At 42.2% G+C, this 13,836-nt stretch overlaps 1 protein-coding gene across 7 annotated transcripts in view; it reads left to right on the top strand.

Moving 5' to 3' along the window:
- Nucleotides 1-13,836, top strand: part of FGGY (FGGY carbohydrate kinase domain containing) — a 374,083-nt gene that overhangs the window by 230,867 nt on the left and 129,380 nt on the right. The gene's annotated exons all lie outside the window — the stretch shown is intronic.

Raw genomic sequence — 13,836 nt, 5'->3', positions numbered from 1 at the left:
TAATAAATACTCAGAATGTGAGACCCAGAAGGAACTTTAATGCTCCTCTAATTCAGGGCTCTCGTTTACAGATGGCGAAGTTGAGTCCTAGAGAGGAAAAATGTCTTGGCCAGTATCTCTCCTACCAGTTCAAATCACATATTCTCCTTTCCATTGCCCCTACTGTAACTACTTTTAAATCCTTAGCAAGTCTGATGATCCTCTGCAAGGCATGGCTTGTGCTGACCTTTCCAACCCCATGTAGCACTATTCTCCTTCACATTCTCCCTCCTCCAGCCCTGCTATATAGATTGTACTGTACTCCTTGCTTCCTCTCCTTCTACCTGCAATGCCCTTCCCTTCATTCCTCCTCCTGTCTAACTCCTATTTAGCTTTCAGATCTTAGCTCGGGTGTCATCTCTTCCTGGAAGGTTTCAGATTACATTTAAAAAGTGGAGTATCTGTGAGCTCCCATGGCACATGCTTCTATCACGGCGGATATTCTTCCATATTTGTTGCTGGTTATTGGGTTTATGTCTTCCTTGCTCACTTGGCTGTGACTTCCTTGAGGGTAAGTATTGCGGCCCATGCATTTTTATATCACTAGTGCCTAATACAGTCCCTGGCACAAGATTGGCTTTCGGTGAGTTTTGAATGAAATAATCACTCACCAGGATTGCAGTATGAAGTAGAACAAGCATTGCAGATGTGGTAGTATTGAATATTTACCTTTTTGGGTATCTTGAAAGTGTTCTTGAAGGTTTTCTGAGTCTTGAGGATCCAAAAGAGCCCACCATTCTGTCATGCCACCACTACTTATTGGTGTCTCCAACGCTTGGGTGCTGTTGTTGAGCTGAACCGAGAACTTCCGTAGAAAGGTCTGCATGACATGCAAGAGAGCCTCCTTACCCGACAGTGATGATCTCATGGTGTCTGTCCCCCTTTGCCACTAAGGAAAATAAAGTGCTTCCAGGTCATCTTATACTATGATGTAACTGACTACTGGATGTGTCCCTCTGCAACATCTCTCATACCAGAATAAAAGCTTTAAACTGAGTCAGGTTCTCTCTAGTATATCATCCTGTAGGAGGCCAGTAGGGTGATGGCTTTGGGGGAATATACGAGCATTTCTGACTTCTCTGAATCACATATATCCCTTCTTAGTATTATGCCAACTGAAAACTCACTGGACTTATAAAGAGAAGGGTCTTAATTTTGACAATGACACTTTCTAGGTGAACTTGAGTGATCCATTTGACTTTTCAGAGCCTCCATTTCTTTCTTTTTAAAAATAACTCATGCTAAGCGAAATAAGTCAGACAGAAAAGGTTGAAAATCACATTATATCACTTATATGTGGGATAGAAACCTAAAAGCAACAAACAAGCAGGACAAACAAACAGACTCATGGACATGGACAATAAACTAGCGGTAATCAGAAGGTAGGGGGTAGAGGGAGGGGGAAGTAGACGGGGTAAAGGGGGTCAAATATGTGGTGACAGAAAGAATTCTAACTATGGGAGGTCAACATACAGTGTAAATATATATATATGCCTTACTGTTAAAATGGACAGCTGAAACTTACCAGATTTCGTTAACCAACGTCACCATAAAAAATTAATTAATTGAAAAAAAAGAAATATCCAAAATTTAAAAAATAAAATAAAAATAATAACCTTTCTTACTTTCTGAAGCTATCTCAGTGATTAGTTAAATTAGTGATCACAGCAGCTGTCTGAAAACCCTCTGTAGCATGGAGACAGTCATCTGAAGGGCATTAAAACTGGTGGGAGGAGGGGAAGTTTAATGGAGAGCATACTTGATTTGGGGCGTTGCCTCAATTGAAGAACACCTTTGCCTTTGGCCACATGCAAAAACCCTCTGTAGGGTGTTAGGTACCAGGATGGTACCCTCATCTGAGTCCAGCTCTGGGTGGTTATCCTCACCAAGACTTTCAGAGCAGAGAGAGCTAGTGATGTGCATCTGAGCCAAAGTTGTCAAGGAGAGTGAGGATTTGGAAGACAATTCAAATGCTAGGCCCTCAAGACAAGTCATGTCATGAATGATAGATGGAGCCAAGGGTTTTGGGGCCAGATGTTACCTGAATCAGGGTAGAAGCAGGTCTGAAGCAGCTGACAGTTGCCCCCTACCCATTTGAGATGGCCGGGTATCACCATTTAGGTATTGGCTTTTCTGCCTGGGGTGGTCAGCTGGTTTAAAAGGGTCAGCCAAGGTTGAAGTAGCAGGTTTGGAACAGTCGAAGCATGAAGGGGCAGGAGGTGCTGGAATCAGTGACTTGGGGAAAAATAAATGGATTGAGTGAGGTGAGGCAGTGAAGGACTTTATGGAGAATCGTATTTGAGGCTAAGCCTCTTTTTCCCTGCCTGGAACTGTTGACTTAGCAAAATAGAAGAAACCACACATACTTATACACCATGAGGCTGATCGGGAGCTCGGAGGCTCTGAAGGGCCAGGGAAGGCCCAGCTCTGTGTGGAACACTTACGTACCCAGTAACCACAAGAACTTTTGGGCAACGTAACAGACGATTATCATTCATCATGCATTTGTTGTGAATCAAAACAAACCAAATGAACCACTGTGCAAGTATAGCCTCTGGTAATCCCAAATAGGAACTTGAGAGGGGCCGGCAGTGGGTTTGTGGACTTTTAGCTACAAAATACACAAAACGTAAGTTGGGATTATTTCCCCCATTGCCTTCAAGAAAAAAAATTCCTACTCCTTAGCATTTCGTGAAAAGACCTTCATGATCTGACCACTGCCTGCCCTTCCACTCATAGATTTGATGTTCTATTTTTGCATCTTCTGTTCCATAGCTGCCTGACCTTGAACAAGTTTTATAGCCTCTCTAAACCGTAGTTCTCTCATCTGTAAAATTTGGATAAAGATACCTATCTTATAGGCCTGTAATAAATATTAAATAAGATAGTGCAGAGGAAGCCACTCACACACAGTCTTTTGCTCACAGCATATGCCAATTCAACATTTGTGTGATTTTTGTTATTATTACTGTAATAGTCTACATTCTAGCCAAACCATAACACCTTCTTCAAGCTGTTCTGTACTAAGAACTTATTTCTTCATTGAGGTGCTTATCAGGGTATCTTACCATTCTTGGATTAACTGTCAGCCTCTAACTATACTGAAAACTAGGACAAGTATAGTATCTTTTTCATCTCTGTTTCCCCAGGGCCTGACACATAATAGGTGCTCAATTAAATGTTTGCTGAAAGAATGTGTGATGTGTGTCTGTTCTGGAGAATCTTGATTCTCAACAGACCCCAGATGTTTCCTGGGCCCTCCTCTCCTTTCCCGTATAACGCACCTACTCTGTCAGAAACCTCACCAGGTGCATGTATGTGAACTCAATAACCCACTACTGTAGAAGGCAGCTATTATGTAAACTCTTAAGAGGGGAGTGCAGAGCCTTAATGAACAGAAATGCCTCAAGTATAAACATTAGATATCTTTTTTTTTTTTTTTTTTTTAACAACCCAACCCATTAGTGACACAATTTGAGAATCCAAGTAATCCTTTTGGTCTGGCATGAAAAATGAGACGCAGATTTCTTCCACCTAAAACCTACTGTATCTCCAGCCATCCCCACCCTCTACTGGCACCTCTGTTATTTGCACCTTATCAGGATTAACCAGACCGGTCTGTACTCCGAATGCAGAAAAATGTAGATTAAACATTTCCTGGTTTAAAGAGAATAAGATTCCAGAAAGTTAAATAATTAGCTCTCACTTGTTCATTATTTACTATGTGCAGGCAGTATGTCAACACATTTTCTGCAGTGCCAGTAATCTTCCCGAACATCCTGGAAGGTGGATGCCCTTGTCTGTCTTTCATGTTGGAGGAAACCAAGATTTGCCAGGATCTCTCTCGTATCTTGCTGTATGGAGCCATGATATTGACTTGGCTGGACACAAACTCCTCTCTTCATGGCACTTGTTGGCTTTGAGGAAGCAGTCTCCCCAGCCCCCGGGCTCGTTAACTAGCATGCCCATCTCTGTATCTCCCAGAGACAGGTGCGGGGGAGTGTTTCCTCCTACCATGGCTGAGTGTTCAGTCACCACCCTGTGAGAGCAGACCAGTGAAGTAGAAAAATAGCTCTTACTCCTAACTGACATCTGTCCCTCAGGTGAGAGCCAGATTCTCAAATTGCTGGGCCAGTGGCACATAAGCCCACACCAGACACAGACGGTATCAACACAGGGAGAGTTCTGCCGGAATTCACACATACTGGAAGCCAGGCTAGCCATGATGGCCAATTTCATTTGATCTTGTCTCTGATTGCTGCGTGATGAGTGGAGGGGAGGGGAGAATGGCAGGACCATAGAGAAACACGCTGATCTCCAGAAGCTGGTTAGGTTTGCTCATTAAGAGCACCCTTAGGCAATGCCCTTACTCTCGCAGGTACCCAAGGTCCCCTTTCTATAAACCCTCAGCAAAAGGTCAAAAGTCTGGGAAGGGCTGGTTCCACTGACCCCCTCATGTTCATTTGTCTTTCATGGTTTCCAAGTAGCCAAGAGGCAGCTAGTTACAGTAGGAAGAGCATGATGCCCTTTAGAGTCTACAGACCCAGATCAAATCCCATTCTACCACTTGGCACCTGTGTGACCATAAACATAGCTTTGAACTTTTTAAATTTTATTTTATTATTAGTTTCACGTATACAGTACATTGGTTAGGCATTTACATAGTTTATGAAATGATCCCCCTGATTACTTAATCTATTTTCCCTCTGGCTGTACACATAGCTGTTACATCACTGCTGACTGCATTCCCTATGCCATGCTCCCCATCCCCGTGACCATCTATCAACTACTAATTTATACTTCTTTAACCCTTCTCCACTTTCTCCCAGCACCTACCTACCACCCCCGAGCTTTGAACTGTTATGATCCTCAGTTTCTTCATCTGTAAGCTGAAGGAAATGGCAGGATTTTCATGGAGACTATACATAAAAATGTGTATAAACCAATCAGTACATAGTTGGTGATTGGCAAATGTTAGATGCCTTTCCTCTTTTTCCCCTGTGTTCATTTGTAATGCTTAAAAAAAAAAAAAGCCATTATAATTGTCATTTGTTACATTGTGAGCTAAACACATTAGTGATTAATAACATAGAAACTCTATTTAAACCACTCTCACAGAACTGTAACCCTTTCCTTCATCATGTCATACATGTTACAGATTACTGCTTTTTCTTCCTCCCCACCTCTATTATTTTTTCTAAGGAAGTACAGATGGGCCCAGATGCATTCTCATACACTAGATAGCCTAAGCCAAGGGTAAAAATCAGGCCTGCTATACTCTCAGATGATCTATTCATAACAAAAGCAGCCTCCTAGCCATTGCCCACAGCTGAATACTGTTAGTGTGAGGCTATCATTTCATTTGTTTTTGATTGTTCTGCCATGTTTACATATCTTAAGTATCAGCATGATCTTTCAGAGGACAGGCAGAGGGCATACCCTCCTGAAATAACTTTCCTTCCGTGTGCCCTTTCTTCTTTTAGTCCCCGTGCCTCTGTGTTACAAGCCATTAAGTACTTTCTTTTTTTTATTTAACGTGAGACTCACTTAACATTCTCAAAGAAGTACTATTTAATATTGAGATTAAGAAGATACCACCGGTATATGTTCTCTCTCTCTCTCTCTCTCTCCCTATTCACCCCCCACCATCTCTGCATCATCTCTATCTCTATCTCTGTCTCTCTCTGACAAAGAAAACCCCACATTGTCTGTTGAATTCGTAAGGGACACATTACATTCAGGACACAGGAGGAGCTGGGATGGCCCCAGACCAACATTGAAGAAGGTGCTATCTGCCTGCTGTGTCCTTGCCTCTGCTTTTTAAAACCATTTTTTTTCCTCCTTTAAAAAAATATCTCAAGAAGAGTATGGACTCTTGAATCAGATTTGAATTTAAATACTAGTTTTGCCCTGTTTTGTAACTGTGAGAACTTAACATCTGTGAAGCTTGGTTCCCTTCTAAGTCAAAACTGGGTTTAACCCAGGCTTGCCCAGGATCTTAAGTGAGGAAATGTATGTGAAAGTGTCCCGTGTGGGGATGACAGAGAGATTTCAGAGCACTTGTCACTTTAGCTGATTGAAGTGGCTCCCTGGCACACTGGATGCCTAGTCCAGAAATGGCAGGAAGGAAAGGGCTATGATCAGTAGTCTGCTGTGGATGCTGGTGCCTGTGCCACTTTTGTGCTGTCCTTGGTAACATATTAGGTAGCCAAAGAATGTTGAGTTTCACATCCTCTCTCCCCATCTCTCTTCTCCTGACCTTCTCCTATCCAGCCATCACTATTTTTTAATACTGTCGTCAGTCTCCTTTGTTATAGAGAATATGTAAGGGATAAACTCCTTCACCCTAAGCACCTCAACTGACACTCGATAAACACTTTTAAGTGTATAATACATTGTAATCACTCAGTTGGGGAACTACCCAAGTGTCTGTAGGTAGTTTTTAATTCTCTTCGTCCAGGCAGTTTAGCCATCTCACCTGCTATTAGGCCAAAAACAAAGAGAGTGAGTTCTGCACATCAGGATTCTTTAGGTCTGGACTTGCATGGCACGGACATGTCCAAAATTCCCCTGAGCTGAACCTGAGAAGCAGGGGTGAGTTCTTTTTGGTGAGCAGTTCCAAAAGGCAGTGGGCAATGCAAATACACAGAAATTCTGACTTCTATTCAAAGAGGCCCTGATATAAATCAGCCAAGGCACTCTTTGCCTTTACACAATATATTTTTAACAGGGTACGGCCTCAGTTGTCATTATTCCCAGTGACAGATCTTGCAATTAGAAATTAACCCATCTGAGTGGAAGTGTTGATTCTTACCGGGCTCTCTTTTCTCTAGAGCCAGTACAACCTCTGTACCCATCTCCAGAATTCTAGTCAAGATGGTGTCAGATTTTACCTTTTAAAATTAAGTGCCCACGTGCGCTCCCATCCATAAATAAGAAGTACATCTTGGCCAGTATCAAGGTGATGACATGAACACAGGCCACATTTCCCTGGGTCACTGAATGTACCAGGCACTGTACCAAGGCCTATAATAGACTATGCTACATTTAATCTTTATGAACCTGTAAAAGAGGTCCTATTTACCTTATTTTTCAGATGAACACCCCAAGGTCCAAGGTCACGTGGCAAATTAAGATAGAACATAGAGACTCAAACTAGAAATTGTAAGTCTTTGGTCAGATTTATGAGATGATTTCTGAAGCCAGGCACTGGAATCAAAGCAAAAGCTTGTAATGTGGGAAACATAGAAACAGATCAGAAATGGGGCAGGAAGAGAGAGTATCTGTGAGTCAGCCGGCGATAATCGGATGTCTGACAGAAGCACTGTGTAATAGGGTGCTGTGCTCTGTTGCAAGGCAAAAGGCTGCATCATCCTTCTCAGCACCTGCTGACCAGCCTCGGCTGGCTGTGAAACTTATCCAGGGGTCTTTTTAACAAAGCCCTAAAGTCTGTAAGAGAGAGCTGCTTGTCCTGAAAGATAGTATTGAATCAAAACAGAGCATTGGTTGGGCCATATTTGAGAACCACTTAATAACTGATACTGTGGTACCTGGGGGGTGTGTGGGGGGTTGTGATTGAAAGAGAAACTATGGTTCTGACTCTGAGAGTCCAACTCACTGTGACACTGGAGCAACAGAGCTAAGCATCCATTCTGATGAATACCGCACAGACAGAGCACCCTTCCCCCTCATTAGCTTCCTCCCTACCCACACCCTGCCTGCCCCTCCTCTGCAGGATCCACAGAAGAGACCAATAATGTTTACCCACCACAGAATTGTTTGGGCTGTGAAAAAGATGCAAGGTATGATTTTATATGTTTGGAGTCATGCAGCTCTTGGAACTTTGAAAGTGAGAAGCCAGTCTGTGCTCACTGGAGCAAGTCAGGCATGTGTACAGAGAAAGCTAAGTGGGGCTTCTTGTCCTCAGGGGGTAAGAAAATTTGGAAGAACTTTAGGAAAGCCTCAATGTTTTCGTGGCTATTCAATCTCTCTTGCAAAGCAACTTTGGGTACGTTAAGTATAAGTGAATGAGAAACATGTGGGTTACATTTCTATTGTAATCACATCTGGGTTTCAGAATGATGAAGAAAGAAGAATTCAGGGTTTAAGGAGTCCAAAATGCTTTGAAAATAATTCAGGACACTGCAGGCAATATCTGGCTGCCTCCCTCCATCCCAAATTTGGGGACTGTTTGTTTGGGTGACAGACTTGCTCAGTGCCTGCTCAAACCGCTAAGTCTCAGGGGATCTTTGAGAACAGGTTTCATGTGTGCTTGTTTTACTCAAACTGAAATAAAGGCATTGGGTTTCTAGGAAGGGCAAACTCTTTACTGGAGGACTCCTAACCTTTCAGAAACCTCCAAATAGAGGAGAGGAACATTTGACAAGCCCGAGCTTTATTAACAAAGTGCCACTTACAGGTGATTGCACATGTTATACTCTATTATGGCTTTTAATGTCAGTCGTGTTGTTGTGTTAATACTAATTTTAGCCATGCCCTGCATTTGTGTGGTGATTTAGTTTACAAAGGGATATTACATGTATATTATATATTAAGTACATGCTACGTAGGTATTTATAGATATAGGTAAGTACACTTTCACACGTAGCATGTGTTATTTCAGCCGACAGTATGGAAGTACAGAGAGTGAAGGGAAGATGCAGGGAAGGGTACCTAACCTAGCTTTGGAGTAGAAATCAGGGTTTAGAGAACGCTTCCCAGATCAGGTAATTTTTTTTTTTTTCCAGAGCAGGTAATTTTGACCTGAGCATTATAAAAGGACATGTGTTATTTAGGGGCAAGTGAGAAAGAATGCCTTTTAGACAGAGGGAGGAGAATTTATGAGGATGAAGAGACGAGAAAGAAAATGGCACACTTGGGGAATTTCTAGGCTGCGATGGGCTTGTTGCAGAAAAAAATAATGGGGGCAAAGGACAGGGAAATGATAACACGTGCCAGACAAATTGATAAAAGCCGAATCAGAACAGTCTCATATGGGGAACATCGAAAGAATTTAAATAGGGAAATGATATGATTAGTTTCGTGTATTGGAAAGTTTATTGTGTTGGGAGTATAGAAGTTGGAGTCTCTGAGTGGGGCTTGTGAGGGTGCAGGGTGGAATACAATATTTGAGGTAGGGTTACTAGTTTGATCACTGTTGTAATAATCAAAGCAAGAGGTGATAAAGGACTGGACTGATGAAGAGAAATAGAACAGCTTGTGTTTGAAAAATAGAGTTGACAATACATGGGTAGAGGAGAGAGATGAATAAGTCAAGAAGTCAAGAATGGTATCCTGATGGTTGGGTAAATAGGGTACTATTCATTGAGACAGGGACCCTGGAGCAAGAATAGCCCTGGGAGGAAGAAGGGCAAGTTCTATTTTGGACGTGTTGGTAGACAGTCAGGTCAGATGTCCAATCTGGAACTCAAAAGCAAGTCCTGAGTTTGGGATAAAAATTTGGGACTCGACAACATAAAAATTGTCATTACACACATGAGACTGGATGGGCTGCCACCAGGAGATGTGATGAGTGAGATGAACATAGATGAGAGAATCCAGGTGGGAAGAGGAAGAAGAGCCTATCAAAGGAAGAGGTAATAAGGGGGTAGAGGCTGAACCTGAACCCAGGACATCGGGTTCCAGATATTTCCACCGTTCCAAAAAAGAATAGAATTAAACCATACGTTGTTTCATGTTTCTTAAGAGCATTTTATGTCCTAGGATTGTCATAATATATTTTTCCACTTAGGCCTTGTATAAAATGCTATGATAGATGAGGTTATCCCCATTTATAGATGAGACTCAGAGACACATGGCTAATAGATGTCCTAATCAGAATTGAAACCCAGGTTTGTCTGACACCAAAGTCTATGCTCTTATTACTAAACCATGTTCACTGCCTTTAAGATAAGAAGACGTGGTTCCCCACTGTTTTGTAGGAGAGGCAAGCAACTCATTACAATTTAATCTGAGAAGTGCAAAACTAGAGGGGAATGTTTAGAGCCCCCATTCATAAACAGAATTCTCTATGCTCTTTTTTGCTCTTTTTTTCTACTGTGTAGTGAGTTGGGAGCTGGCTGGAATGTGTATAAATGTTTCTCTCTCTTTTTTTTTTTTCTAGTAAGTTGATAGCACAGTCCATTTGGAAGGAGAGATGAGCCACCACGGAAATACTCAGTCCCACACATGCTTGTGGCTACCCTCTAAAATTCCCAACCTGGCTGGAGGCACTCAAAACAAAACCTCCTGTTCCCTCCCAGGACCACTGGCGCCTGGAGCCTGCCTCCTGTCCCTGCCCGAGGCTTAGGCCAACCTCGGGATGATGGGGTGGTGCTGGGGTAGCTCCCTGCTCTGAGCCCAGTCGTCTCTCCCCCAAGGAGGTATAAGCAGGCATCTGGGCTTTATCGCTGCAGGGAAACTCGGCTGACAGTACCAGAGCCTGAGGTGAAGCTCAGCCAGTGGCGTCCACTAATGGAGCCAGCTTGGGACAGACATGAAATGAGGCAGGAGCACATGGAGAGAGGCTTCTAATCCCTGCTCTACCACTTCTGATCCTGGTGATCCTGGGCATTTTGCTGACACCCCACTCCCTATTCCCAGCCTGTCTCTTCAGCTGGAAATGGTCTGCCTAGATTTGACTCCACACACTGTCAGGGTAATTGTAAGCCTGAATGCAAATGGACACTCACAAGTCTCTTGATGCCTGAGTTACGCCCCACCAGCCCATTCCGCACTCCAGCACCTGCTGGATTGTAGACTTCAGGAGGACTTCTGTGGCTCTGATGCCCATCTTTCTATGTCTTTTCATGTTTGAAACAGTAGTTTGAACTCAGTGTATATTCAGTAAGTATTTGCTGAATATTTACTCAGCTAATATAGTAAAACAGCCATTAAATATAATCCATGAAGTAGACAGTCGAGAGAGCCCCAGATAATCTTGGCCACAGGCTAGAAGAATAAGGGAGCAAAGTGGGTACTTAGAGAAACCCAAAGAGACCACCCAGTGCAACCCCTTGACCCCTAGGCCATGCGAGGGCAGAGTCTGTATTGAAATAGCTTGCTGGAGAGCTCTAAATGGCCAGCTGGAGGAGAATGACTCAACTTCATGGCAATTTAGAGGATCTCAAAGACAAAACAGATATTAAACATCTCTGGTCCAATTTTATTTATTTTACAGATAAGGAGAAGTTCTAGAGAGGGAAATAAATTGGTGGTTCATAACTTATATCTTGAAATTACTCCTCTGCTGTTTACTAGCTGTTTGACCTCCTTCCACTTAGATTTTATGCAGTAAAATCATTTATGGAGTAAGTATAATAATAGGACCCATCTCATTGGAGTGTCATGATTAGTAAATGTGACAGTATCTATAAAGAGCCTAGAAGGGTCTTTAGCACATAATAAGCACCAGTAACTGTTAATGATTACTGTCTTATTATTTCTTCTCATTATTTTTAATTCTACATTACCATTTCTTATTATTATTGCCTGACATAGAGGGTGGTTTCACTGAGGTTTTTTTCCCCCAGCCATAGCTTTTCAAAAATTGATTTTTCAATAAGCAATAGGGTCTATTGATGCAAAAAATATGCCTATCCTTCAGACCTTATGATTATTTATGTAAGGTAAAATGCAGAACTTTAAGCCCTCATGAAAATCAAGATGCTTTGTACAGCTTCGTGACTCTGAGCCTTGCCCACACAACCCTTTTCCTTCTGGGATGCCCTCCCTCTCTCCCTAAGGAAATGCTTATTCCTCCTTCGAGGCCTAGCTCCAATGTGGGCATCTCTTAAAATGCTCACTTTCCACCCAGGCAGTTTTGGCTCCTACTATCCTCCTTTCCTATCTTACTGTAGCACTTGGCATGTTTTGTTGTAATTTTTTTTTTATCCCACCTCTGTCTTCCCAGTCAGAGTTAAATAGCATGCCCAAAGTTATAAAACTACAAAGCAGGCAGGCACCACACTCTACAGGTTCTATATTTGGCTTAGCCAAAAATATGGTCTTGTTTTTAGGCTACGATTTGAATCTTTCATTTGCCTTTCAGGGCAGGAAGCAAGAGCCATTAGTACCAACATAGACTCACTCAAACTGCACAAGCCTCCTGGCCTCGAACACAAGTAGGTTAGGGAATCTTCATTTGCAAAAGACTTTTGACAAGTTTTCCCTGATACACTTGTGAAGAGCAGAGGAGAGAGCATGGCTGAGTCACAGTCCTGTCTGGATTCTGTTCCCAGTTGCCATTTTCTGGCCAGGTGATCTTACAGAAGGTACTCTTTCTGGGCCTCAGTTTCCTCAATTCCCAGATGGGGGGAATGACATGATTGTTGGAGGATTTTTATGATTAGGTACCTCACATTTATAGTAGCTTTTGATTTTTGGCTTGCTCACTGCAGTTTGTAATTACACATTTCTGTTGTGATTTGATTAATGTCTGTCTCAGGGTGACCAATTAATTGTCCCAGTTTGCATAAGACAGAAGGGTTTTCCAGAGCACAGGACTTACAGTGCTAAACCTAGAAGAATCCTGCCCGATTCTAAATGGTTGATCACCTAGTCTTCAGGCTCCAGGAGAGCAGTGACTGTGCTCTTTTGTTTACCATTTAGTCCCAGTGCCTGGCACAGACGCACATCACAATAGGAATTCAGGAAACATCTGTTGAACCAATAAGGACAGGAGAGGATATGTCAATGTAAGCGGAATTGTCTTTTCTTACAGAAGCCTGTCTTTTTTTCTCCCAGAGATTGTTCTTCCTGTTTTAGGTGTCAAATGTCCCTTTTTTATAAATTATTTTTATTCAACAACATTTAAAGTTGAAAATGTTGTGTAGTTTCCTTGCCTTAACTCCTTCCTGTCTGAGGGTTGGAAATCCTTCTAGTTCAGTGAAAAGGGAGGCAGAATAGTTGAGGTCAAGACATTTAAAGAAGGTTCGTCCCTGTGCTGAAATGTTGGACTGTAAATTTCATGAGGGCAGAAATTGTGGACATTCAGTTCATTTCTGTATCCCCAGAACTTGGTACAGGACTGAACATGTAAGAAGGGCTGAATAAATATTTGTAGAATAAATGAATGAATAGAGTCTCTGCCTAGCCTCAAGACATGCAGGAGCAGAACTTGTGTGCTTGTACTCCCTTTTCCTCCCCACCTGCTAATGACACCTTTCCATAACCACAAATATGACTTCAGCATCCATCTCTTCTAGATGGATGAGAAGTATATGTCATTCTAGATGAGTGAACACATCCTTGTCTGTTCTGGCTCATCTCTTGATATATTTTCTTAACACCTAAGAGAACTTCTATGGTCTGCTATTTAAAAAAAAAGTTGTGGCATCTTGAATACTAAGAGCACCTCCCTCTCACCTACATGGCTTTGTTCCAGCTCTTTTCTTAACCCGGAATGCCCATTCCACTTTATCTGGCTAAATCCTGTAAGTCTAAGTGTATGTCTCATTCTCTAGGAAACCACCGCTGGACCATTTTACTCATCACTTTCTGTGCCCCCTACAACATTTTATGTTTATCTCCACCATCTCATGGACCACATTGTATTCTATTGGTCTGTTTACTTATGGAGCTCCTTCTAGATGGATAGCTTCTTAAAGACAAGTATTCTGATTCACCTCTGTGTTCCCAGCACCTAAAAAGGGTGATGTTATTAGATGGCTAGTGAGTATTTGTAGAAAGAAGAGAATGTATCACTTATATATTATCACAGAAGTGCTAGGTAACAAACAAGCACAAAATCTTGGTATTTTTATTTACAAGTTATCAGATGGCTAGGTGATTCTGGTG

Source organism: Pteropus vampyrus, unplaced genomic scaffold (genome assembly GCF_000151845.1).
Source record: "Pteropus vampyrus isolate Shadow unplaced genomic scaffold, Pvam_2.0 Scaffold305, whole genome shotgun sequence".
NCBI classification, from domain to species: Eukaryota; Metazoa; Chordata; class Mammalia; order Chiroptera; family Pteropodidae; genus Pteropus; species Pteropus vampyrus.
This window is presented reverse-complemented; position numbering and strand designations above follow the sequence as displayed.